Source organism: Schistocerca piceifrons, chromosome X (assembly GCF_021461385.2).
Source record: "Schistocerca piceifrons isolate TAMUIC-IGC-003096 chromosome X, iqSchPice1.1, whole genome shotgun sequence".
Classification (NCBI taxonomy): domain Eukaryota; kingdom Metazoa; phylum Arthropoda; class Insecta; order Orthoptera; family Acrididae; genus Schistocerca; species Schistocerca piceifrons.
In genome coordinates, this window is record NC_060149.1 from 952,536,715 (window position 1) to 952,549,138 (window position 12,424).

Sequence of the window (12,424 nt, forward strand, 5' to 3'; positions counted from 1 at the left end):
AAAGTAAACAAGTGTAATGGCAAAAGTTTCATGACAGGATGTTGTGTCACCATACTTGGAAGACAATTATAGCCAAAGACAGAAATTTAAAAGAAACTGGCTCATTTGAGCTGCGGAGACCTAGTCGAGGATTCTCAGTAGATAATTGTTAGCACAGTAGAATTTACAAAGAGACAATGTCAGTTCGTGTGAGGGAATGCTGATTGGTAAGTACCTATCACCTTTCTCATAAAACTCACAATTTGAAGAATACACATCAAGGAAAAGGTTGAAGTCCAAGAGTGTCAAATATAGACAATAATATGGATCATCCAACAGTTTTGCAAAATCCCCAGTTGTACTTACTTTACTTACTTACTTACTTACTAACTTACTCAGATTTGCTGTGTACCATACAAGGAACTGGTTTCCACTAGTTCACTCGATCAGCTGCCAAGTTCTCACCTTCCTCCAAGTCCATGCATTGAAGATTCATTGCAAAAGTTCCAGGTGTTAGAAGGACTTCCTGTACATCTGTATCTGTCCATTGATTTCCACAACAGTGTTGATTTTGGGATTCTTCCACCTTACATGCGTAGAACATAACCTGCAATCTTCAGTCTTCTTTCAACAATAATTTTGTGCAGGCTGTCTAGACGTTGTATTCTCAGCACTTCATCGTTTGTAACTTGGTTGGGTTAACATCTTCAGAATTCATCTCTAGCATTGTTGGTGAAAAATATGGAGACTGTGTGCTGATTTTACTGACATTTTCCAAGTCTCACACATATAAACGATAAAGGAGTACAGTCAAAGATTTGTTGACATATTACAGACCTAATTGCCATATGGACTGATTTTCCAGTTCTGCTGGTGATTTCTGCATCTGTGACCTCATTATTACATATAAAGCTACCGAGATATGGAAATCTGTCAACATCTTGTAGTATCTTCTATTGCACTGTAATCGGGGAAGAGATGAGTAATTTCCACTTACTTTGCACATTCTGTTTGCCTTATCTCTATTAATTTTCAGCCCTACACAATAGGGCACTTAATGAGAAAGCAGATAAAAATTAACTTGATGCCTTCCAAGGAGACGGTCTCTACTAAGTCTCTACTCCTTCAAGTCTGACTATGTAAGTGTAGACCAGACAGGGTTTAAATTCAGAGAAATAGTATCGACATCAATTAAGAGATACATACCAAATAAATTGGAAGGATACCAAATAAATTAAAAGGGTGGTGCACAAAATATGTCAAAACTCAGCTGCAGAAGAAATGAAAAAAAGCATGTCAAAGTTTAAAAGAATGCAAAATCTCCAAGATTAGCGATGTTTTACTGAAGCTCGAAACTTAGGGTGGGTTTCAGTGCAAGATGAGTTTAATAGTTCCCATAGTGAAACTTCGTTTTGAAATCTGGAAGAAAATCCAAAGAGGTTCTGGTTGCATGTGTAGTACACCAATGGCAAGACACAACCAATACCTTCACTGCGCAATAGCTGTGGTAATGTTACTGATGACAGTGCTACTAAAGCAGGGTTACTAAACACGGATTTCTGAAATTTCTTCACCAAAGACAACAAAGTAAATATTGCAGTATTCAAATCAAGAACAACTGCAACTGTGAGTAACTTAGTAGTAGCTCTCCTCAGTGTCATAAAGCAGTTATGTTTCTTTCAGAGAATGCTGATACAATAGCTCCATTAGAAATCATATATAGCCACTCATTTGATAAAGATCCATACCCAGAGACTGAAAAGTTGCTCAGGTCACACCAATGCTCAAGAAAGAAAAGAGGAGTAATCTACTAAATAACAGACTCATATCACTAATGTTGATTTGCATTAGGATTTTGGAACATATATTGTGTTTGAATATTATGAATTATCTCAAAGATAATGATTCATTGATAAATAGCCAAGATAGATTCAGAAATATCGACCTTTTAAAACACAGCTAGCTCTTTAGTCACACAAAGTAATAAGTGCTGTCGACTGAGGATCTCAAATTGATTCCATATTTGTAGAATTCCAGAAGACTTTTTGAAACAGTTCCTCACAAGCATTTTCTAATCATATTGTGTGCCTAGGGAGTATTGTCTCAGTTGTGCAACTGGATGTGTGGTTTCCTGTCAGAAAAATTGATGGAAAATTGTCAAGTAAAACAGAAGTGATATCTGACATTCCTCAAGGAAGTGTTACAGACCACCTGCTGTTGCCGATCTACATTAACAATTTAAGAGAGAATCTGAGCAGTCCTCTTAGATGATGCTATCATTTACAGTCTTGCAAATCATTTACTGTCTTGTAAAGTGATCAGATGATCAAAATGAACTGCAAAATGATTTAGGCTACCTATCCATATGATGCAAAAAGTGGTAACTGACCTTAAATAATAAAAATTGTTATGTCATCCACTTGAGTAGTAAAAGGCATCTACTAAATTTTGGTTACATGATAATTCACGCAGATCTAAGGGCTGTGAAGTCTACTGAATACTTAGGAATTACATTTACAAATAACTTAAATTGGAATGCTCACATAGATAATGCGGTGGGAAAGCAAACAAAAGACTGTGATTTAATAGTAAAACATTTAGAAGATTAGGATTACTAAAGAGACTATCTACAACTATACTTGTCTGTCCTCTTTTGGAGTATTCTGCATGGTGTGGGATCCTTACCAGATAGGACTGACAGAGGACATCATTTAAAAGTTCAAAGAAGGGCAGCTCATTTTGTTTTATTGGGAAACAGGAAAGTGCATGCCACAGATATCGCATGTGAATTGGGGTGGCAGTCATTAAAGCAAAAGCATTTTGCTGGAGCAGGTTCTTAAAATTTCAATCATCAACTTTCTCCTCCGAATGTGAAAATATTTTGTTAGAGCCCTCTTACATAGGGAGAAATGATCATTGTAATAAAATAAGAGGAATCAGAGCTTGTACGGAAATATTGAAGTGTTTGGTTTTCCTCAAATGCTGTAGGGGGGTGGAATGGTAGATAAATAGGTTGAGGGTGGTTCTCTGAACGCTCTGCCAGCATTTAATTGTGAATTACAGACTAGTCATGCAGATATAGATAGTGTATATAGGCTTTCAATATTGTGCACTGATTCTCTAATTTTATACATTGCTCAAATACTTTCGTGGCACTTTGGAGTGACCCCTTTAAAATAACACTTTACCAGTCTTCTTAATATGTATTTCGGTAACCAGGTTGATAAGAAGTTACAACAATACTCTCTTATTACTCCCCAGTTTTGGGTTATATTAATGAACAAGATCGCCGCAGTGTTCCATAACAATTACGGGCTGAAGTTTGCCGCTGATGGAGCCAATATGATTTTCTGTGTTTCTGAGCATACAGGTTGTGTACGCTGTTTGGAGTCTGGTGTATGCTGAATCAAATATTTTTATTGTTGTGATCTTCCATCTGAAGATTGGTTTCATGGAGTTGCCCATGCTAGCTTATCCTGTGTGAACCTCTTCACCTCTGCGTAACTACTGCAGTGTACAATAACTTGAACTTGCTTACTGCAGTCAGTTTTTGGTCTCCTACAGTTGTTACCCCCATTATATTCACAGATGACCACATATTGTGGAAATTGCATATTGTAATGTAGGATGCAATAATAACGTACGGAAAGCTTCTGTTGAAAATTACGAATTATTTAGGAATAAAGGAGATGGCTCACCAAAAGGCAGAAGCACTGTCTCCGATAGGCACAAGAACAAAAGGTATGTAGAATGAGATTTTCACCGTGCAGTGGAGTGTGCACTGATATGAAACTTCCTGGCAGATTAAAACAAGAGTCAAACTTGGGACCTTTGCCTTTTGTGGGCAAGTGCTCTACCATCTGAGCTATCCATGCACGACTCACGACCCGTCCTCACAGCTTTACTTCCACCAGTACCTCGCCTTCTACCTTCCAAACTAAAAGGTACGTTGCTTGGCGAGCTTCCAGAATGCACTTTCTTTTTCTAGCTGTAGGGAAAACACGCGCGCGCACACGCACACACACACACGCACACACACACACACACACACACACACACACACACACACACACACACACACACATTCACATGCGCATGTCTCCTTATGCTGTGGTCGCTCAACTGCCAGCTCTTTACTGGCCCACGGTGAGTGTTCTGGAGTGAGGTGGGGCTTTAGAGTAGGGTAGGATGGGGTGGGTTGAGGCAATGTGAGAGATGGAGAGAGATGGGAGGGGTTTGGAGGGAAGCATTTGGTGGCTCGTGGGAGAGTGGGGAGCCATCTGTGGGCTAGCTAGGGGTGCAGGTAGAGGGGTCAGGCGACAGACAGCTGGGCACTCATAGACTAGGGTGTGACGTGAGATAACAGCACACAACTAGCTGATTTGGGTGGGGGCGAGAGGGGGGGGGAGCGGCGTGTGTGTGTGTGGGGGGGGGGGGCAGGGGGGCTGGGAGTTAACTTGGATTTAGGCCAGGAAGCAAAGGATGTGCTGTAAGTATGGCTATGAAAGTTGAGTATTCTTAAATAAGATCAGCTGGTGCCAATGTATTGGAAAGTAACTGGCACACAAAGTGCAATTGTGGCTTCTTTTTCTTTATGAATTTTGAATAGTCTGCAGAGCAAATTGAATTAGGAGGATCAGGCATTTGTGTGGGTCTAGGAAAGTAAATTGTAGAGCCAGATAAAAGGTGCGCAAGACAGGAGGGGTACTACTACTCATCACTGCTGTATCGTGCTACTAGTACGTGTCAGCGTGAGTGCACCGAGAGTGGTGTTGCCGTACATGCGTCTTTAAATTGGTCACCGACTGATCATTGCAGGCTGGCTGCTGGATTCCGTCTCTGGGAGCCAAGCGTGCGGCGTGGTCCCTGCCGTGCCATCTGCTGATGACTCGCACATATATAAGTGTGGAACAGTGCTGACTGACTCTCTGTGTGATTCTAGTTTGTAATGTGCACATCAGTGTTCTGTGTCTTGTTGAGTCCTTAGAGGCATATTGTTTGGAGGTTATTATTAAAGCCATATTTGTGCGACTTGGATCACACTTCAGTATTTATTTATTTAATTATTTATTTATTTCTTGTTCCATAGATCCAGTTAGTGAGTCAATCACAAGGATATAGAACGTGTCAAATTGTACAGGTTTCAATTTAAACTTACAATAAATAGAAGGGCAATTCAATGGCAAATTGTACATAGTTTAAGTAAGACATACTATAAATACAGTAACAGATACACTGTCAGCTAGACAACATAACAACTGTTTGACAGAAAAAGGAGTTTCAAATAAAGGTTAAAGATAAGAGCACAAAGTTAAATCAGATATTAGGCCTACAAGAGTAAATACATGTACAGCCAATCTGTTGTTGCAAAAAGTGTGCTAATGCCCAAATGCACAATAAAATCAATTGAACTACTTCTAGACACAATAAGTTTAGTGATGGTATACATTTTATTTCAGGTATTCATCCACAGTATAATAAGATTTCTCTGTCAGGTAATCTTTGAGAACTAGTTTAAATTTTGGCAGTTCTGTATGAACACATTTGATATGTAGTGGTAGAGCATTGAACAACTTAATGCTGGAGTAGTAAACTCCTTTTTGTACCAGAGTGAGACGTTTCATTTCTAAATGTAGATTGTTTTTGTTTCTGGTGTTATAACCATGGAATTTACTGTTGTCTTGGTAGATGGAATAATTTTTGCACACAAAGGTCAGCAAGGAAAAAATAAACTGTGAGGCAGTTGTTAGGATACCTATCTTCTGAAACAAGTGCCTGCAAGAGTGTCTTTGATGGACCCCACACATTATTCTGATTGCTTTTTTTTGGATGGTGAAAACTTTTTTTGCAAGTGGTTGGTTCCCCCAGAATATGACAGCATATGACATCAATGAGTGGAAGTTGCCAAAGTAGGCAACCTTAATAGAGTCAACTTCAGCCACTGAAGAAATTACCCGTAATGAAAATGTTGCCGAGCTAAGTTTTTTACATAGATGAAGAATGTGAACTGACCAATTACATTTACTGTCTATGTAAGCACCCAGGAATTTTGTGTCTTCAACTTTCTGTATTGGTTGATCTCTACATTTTATGTCAATTTCATCGGGATTACTTTGTGATGTATGGAACCTCATATAATGAGTTTTATCTGCATTGAGTGAGAGACCATTTGAGGAGAACCAATTTAAGATGTCATTAAAAACAGTATTTGTAGTTTTTTCAAGATCATCATCAATCAAATCGTCAATTAGAATTGTGGTATCATCGGCAAACAGGGTAAATTTGCTGTTTGTCTCAGAACAAAGAGGAAGATCATTAATAAAGATGAGGAAAAGCAGTGGGCCCAAAACGGAGCCTTGAGGCACACCACACGTTATCGTGCCCCATTCAGACGAGGCAGGTTCTCCAGAAGAGCCATTTAGCATTACAGTCTGCTTCCAATCCTGTAGATATGATTGTAGCCACAAGCCAACAGTACCACCTAAACCATAGTATTCTGCCTTTTTCCAAAGAATTTGGTGGTTTACACAGTCAAAGGCTTTCATAAGATCGCAAAAAATACCCACTGGAGACATTTTTTTGTTAATGGCTTCCAGAACTTGGTTGCTGAAAGAGAATATTGCCTGTTCACTACAAAGACCGGCACGAAAGCCAAACTGATTTTTGCTTAAGATACTATGGTAGTTGAGATGGTCTACAATCCTCCTGTGCATGAGTTTTTCTAGAATTTTCGAGAAGGTAGTTAATAGGGATATTGGGCAATAGTTTGTAACAATGCTTTTATCCCCTTTTTTAAAGAGAGGAATCACTACAGCCAACTTAAGTCTGTCAGGGACAATCCCATCTTGTAGGGATGCATTGTATATGTTGCATAAGACGGGACTAACAAATTTATAACAGTGTTTCAGTATTTTACTAGAAATATTGTCCACACCAGCAGAATTTTTATTTTTTAATGATCTAATTACTCTTATGACTTCGCTTACAGTAACTGGAGATAAGGATAACTTTCTGTAGGAGGGACAATGATTCTTCCATGGAACCATTACAGCCTGTCTTCTCTGCTGCTCTCAAAAAGTGGTTATTAAATATTTCTGCAACCAACTCAGGTTTCTTAATGATACTGTCCCCTGTTTTAATCTCTACCTGAGACATGTTCCCTGTTGTCCTGCCAGTTTCCCTCTTTATTACATTCCATATAGTTTTAATTTTATTTTCTGAGCTTTCAATTTCTGATTTTATGCACATATTTTTAGATTTATTTATAACCTTCTTGAGAATGCTACAGTAAAGTTTGTAGTGTTGTCGTTTCTTTGGATCATTACAAGTCCTGAGAGAACTTTATAACATCCTCTTTGTTCTACAAGATGTTGTTATCCCTGTAGTGATCCAAGACTTCTTGGAATTGCCTATATGACTATTTCTAACTACTTTTTTGGGAAAGATGGACTCAAATACAGACATGAATTCATTTAAAAATGAATTGTACTTTTTGTTTACATCTGTTTCCCTATAAACTCGGCTCCAGTCTATCTATTTTAGGCTATCATTGAATTTTTTAAGGCCCTGTTCATTTATTATCCTAAAAGATTTCCAAGAATGCTCGGAACTGTTGCACACACTGATGTAATTGAGCCTAAGCAATTGACCACCATGATCAGAAAGGCCAAGGATTGGATGTACAGTGATCTCATTCCATGTAGACTTATCTATAAATATATTATCTATCAGACTTTTACTGTTAACAGTAACCCGAGTTGGGAAATCTACTATTGCCATCAGATTATAAGACTCCATTAAATGTACTAAATCAGCTTTACTATTGCTCTCATTTAGGAAATCAACATTAAAGTCACCAGAAATTATCAAGTTCTTGGACTTTGAGTACAGTATGGATAATGAAGAATCTAAGTGCTTAAGAAATACATTCAAATTCCCTGAGGGAGATCTATACAGTGCTAACACTACAGCCGTGAAGTCATTTACAGTAATCTCAACACCACATACTTCAATTTGTTGCTCTATACAATGGCTCTTTAAATCTAATGCATTGTAAGATATGTTGTTTTTTACATAAATTACCACTCCACATTCTTCCATGATGGTTCTTGAGTAATGCGCTGCCTGACACACAGTATTACTTGGTTAGTACATCACCACAAACATATGCACCGGGAATGTACATCCTTTGACAGTTTGCTATGTCTCTCTCTTCTAGGACTGACATGGTAGCTGCCTTGCATTTCTTAATGACTCTGACCTTGTCAACCACAAACCGAATCTTAGTACAGTCATGATTTCCCTGAAGAGATTACATGACAGCAGAGACTTGTAAAATTGTGTTACCCATTTCTCTAGCCAGTGAAGATTCATTCTATACCTTCAGATACAGTGTCATGTAGGAGTAGAACAGCAAGAGCTCCTCTAACAGTAATGACAATTTATCACCTCCCAACACTACATGTGCCAATGTTTCAGTGCATTTTTGAATATGTTTGTTAACAGATTCATCAACACAACAAAAATTTACGATCTCAGTAGCATCTTATTTCTTAACTCATACTTTACTATTCATCAGAATCTTCATTGCTGCTCTTTGATTCGTCAGAGCTCCCTGCTGTTCTTTGTTTTATTTCATAGTTAGAATTAGTTGAAATACCACCTACCGTATTTACTCAAATCTAAGCCGCACTCAAACCTGAAAAATGAGACTCGAAATAAAGGAAGGAAAAAAAAAATTCTTGAATCTAAGCTGCACCTGAAATTTGAGACTCGAAGTTCAAGGGGAGAGAAAAGTTTTAGGCCGCACCTCCAAATCGAAACAAAGTCGGTCCATTGTAATATGAGACACAACTTAGGTCGAATGATTGATGATACAGCTACAGTAGTTTGGTTCGAGTCGTAAGCTTAGCAGTTAAGCTTTACCAGGTAGCCTTTGCTATGCGTCGGGCGCTCCGTCCGTATTTATACTGGTACCCTTCCTTTTTCACATGCATCGTCTGGTTTGAATCGATTGCTTATTTTGCTTTGATCTGATAAGTGTCGTTTTCCTTGTTATAGGCGTTTATGTCACTCTAAGCTGAAAATGCATTACTGTACTGTGTCATGCATTGTTTGTCGCATTCTGATAGTGCGTGTTTGCGGACTGTCGTCGCTCGCGGCATGGCTTGCTTTTGTGCACGCTACCGCCGCCTACAATTAAAAAAAAAAAAAAAAAAAAAAAGTAACTGGCACACAAAGTGCAATTGTGGCTCCTTTTTCTTTGTGAAAGAAGAAAAGAGAGAGAAATCGTCTCATTAGCGGAACAATGGCAAGAGACTACTATTTCTTGTTACTTACACTGCTGCTTTCTTTGATAATGATCAACAAGAACCAAATAATAGACTGTGTATGATAGAACATGTTCTGAACGAGAGTTAGGCGAAAATTTTTCTCCATTTGAAAATCTTTGCGGCCGCTTCTTTAGTACATCAAATTCTGCACAGAAATTAGAGTCATCTTAGATTTAAAAATCTAGTCAGTTGCCGTGCTTCATTTCTGACTGTATCACTATTAGGCATAAGAATAATACGAATATAAACATGACACGATACGTATATTCTTCCGCGTTTGCTGTTGTCTCACTCTAGTTTCGTAGTTTATTAGGCAGACAGGATTTAAATAAGATAGCAGCAAACACGAAAGAATACGTGGCAAAATGTTTATATTCGTATTACTCTTATGATGAAGAGAATACTGCATGTGATTCACATTTCATCAGGTTCCTATTAGCAACCATCTCTTCTCACAGGTAGGAAAAAATTCAGAACGTAGAGTTGGCCATATTGACAAACATCCCAAACAGTCTTGCCAGTCGGATTTTCGTAATACATTGAAGTTCTGCTACATTCGAAGATGAACAATACGGAATTTGTATTTACTTCGTTGGATAATGTATGAAAATTGTCTTCCACCTTTTTTTTTAATTTATTTACTGACGCAGAGGTTTTGGCGCCAGTATTTATCTTTGTGCCTACGAAGCATGCCTGTGTAGCGCTACATATATTCCACGGCAGAAGTTAGTTGTGGCAGCACCTACCGACATTTTTCAGAACTTCCACTTGCTTTGCACTCGAATCTAAGCCGCAGGTGGTTTTTTGGATTACAAAAACCGGAAAAAAAAGAGCGGCTTAGATTTGAGTAAATACGGTACATCCTCTCCTTTGGATTCAACTTCTTAAGTATTATCTTTCAAGTCAACACCTGCTAATCTGTGAGACCGAAATGATGAGCCATACTACTCTATTTCACTGTGCCTGTTTGTTTCATTTGTATAACATTTTATTCCATCATAGATGCTGCACTTACAGTTTCATATATGCATTGCAGCAGCAGACACAATAAAAGTAGCAATCAGCAGTGCTTAGTTTGTTGAATGGGTAAAAAATATGCCATTGTCCCAGTTCCACATATCCCCAAAATTTGATTCTGCCAAATTCTGTACTCTCTGAAATCGAATATTTAATCCAAAGATGAAAGTGAACAAGTTTGATGCAGTATTGCTAATATTGTTTATTACTCATCTTGCTGAATGAAACGCATACCATGTCCTTTCTGAAAGGTTTGCAGAATTAATGCACATACCAGTTTTCTAAAAACTTACATTGAGATTGTGCTCTCCTCCCTCTTGTACAAATTAATAGAGCCCTTCGGATTACTCCACAATATGCCTCTTGGCAAGGTGGTAACGACAGTATTATCAAATGATAGATTGGCACTCACTGTATAGTGTAGATGTTGTGTTGCAGGCAGGTGAAAAAAAAAAAAAATACACCACCTATTAAACACGTAAGCTTTTGGTGCAACCCCCCCCCCCCCTTCCCACACACACACACACACACACATATGCGCGCAAATGCAGATCACACATACATGACCACTGTCTCTGGCTGCTAGGGCCAGACTGGGAGCAACTGCGCATCATGGGAGAAACAACAGTCGTGTGTGTGTGTGTGTGTGTGTGTGTGTGTGTGTGTGTGTGTGTGTGTGTGTGTTTTGTCCACTTTGGAAGAAGACTTTCTGATCGAAAGCTTATGTGTTTAGTAGTCTTTTTTGTTGTGCTTGTCTGTGACCTAACATCTCCTGTATACAGTGAATAGCAATGTATCTTTTTTATAATATGGTCATTATTCCAGCCTAGATTTTCTATTGTTTGTTTCCTTTTAAGACCTTATAAAGACAGTTACTGACAATTTCTTTTTTCTTATTGGAGAAAAGTAAAACCGTATGGGGGCCAGACGTAGATTGTAAATGAATATGGAATAGAGTATTTTTATTTTCCCTGTATGCAGTGTCAATAACGTCACCTCACACACTTAATTTCTGGCAGCACCTCCTTCTCAACACATGACTGTCCCCCACCACCTCACCATAGTCTTCAAGTAATATCCTATAGCACTTCTGGGTGGACAAATAGATGAAGGATGTAGTTTAAAACAGTATAACTAAACTTAAAAGTCAAACTGCCCTTTTATAGAGACTGCCATCATTATTTAAACATAATAAACAACATCAAAACAGTCAAAAGAATTTTTTTTTCAAAAGAGCAGAAAATTGTAGTGAAATTCATGAAAGGATTGTTTTAAATTGTTATATCTTAAATCAATAAGTATGTCAGCATTTCCCAGGATTTTCTGGCTTAATTAAGACTAGGTCATGCCACCACAGTGGTCAGACAGTGGACCTGCCTTCGAGAGGACAACGGACCCGAGTCCCATCGGGCCATCAAAATTTGGGTTTTCCTTGATTTCCCTAAAGGATTTAAGACAAATGCTGGGATGGTTCCTTTGAAAAAGATGACATTCGGCTGAGGAAGCTAATTTCTGTGGCACGTCTGATGACACAGTGCTGGTGGAAGCACGAGTATTTCAGAGCACACCATTCATTGCACATTGTTAAACATAGGGCTCTGCTGCTGACAACGCCCGTATGTTCCCATGTTGACAACACTGCTGAATTACAATTTCTGTGGCTCAGGAGCATTGAGATTGGGCATTGAATCAATAGAAATGTGTCATCTGGTTGAATCATTCGTGTTTCGCATTACACCTGCTTGACGGTTTTGTGCGCATACACCGTCAACAGAGTGAATTGGTGCTTGAAAGGTGCACTTTGCTACAGACTTAGGCCAGTGGGAGCAATATTATGCTATGGAGGACATTCACCTGGTCTTCTGTGGGTCCTGTGGTAGTAACTGAAGGCTCCATAACAGCTTTGTTCTGTGTGAACATTATTGTGCACTGTCCACACCCTGTCTCTAATGAAGGTGACATGTTTCAACAATATGACTTTCAGTGTCACGAGGCCAGAATCAAATTCACCCCTTCTGAATCTGATGGAATACATCTGTGATGCTATCAGATACCAGTTCTGCACCCAGAAACCACTGATCTCCAATTTATGGGAA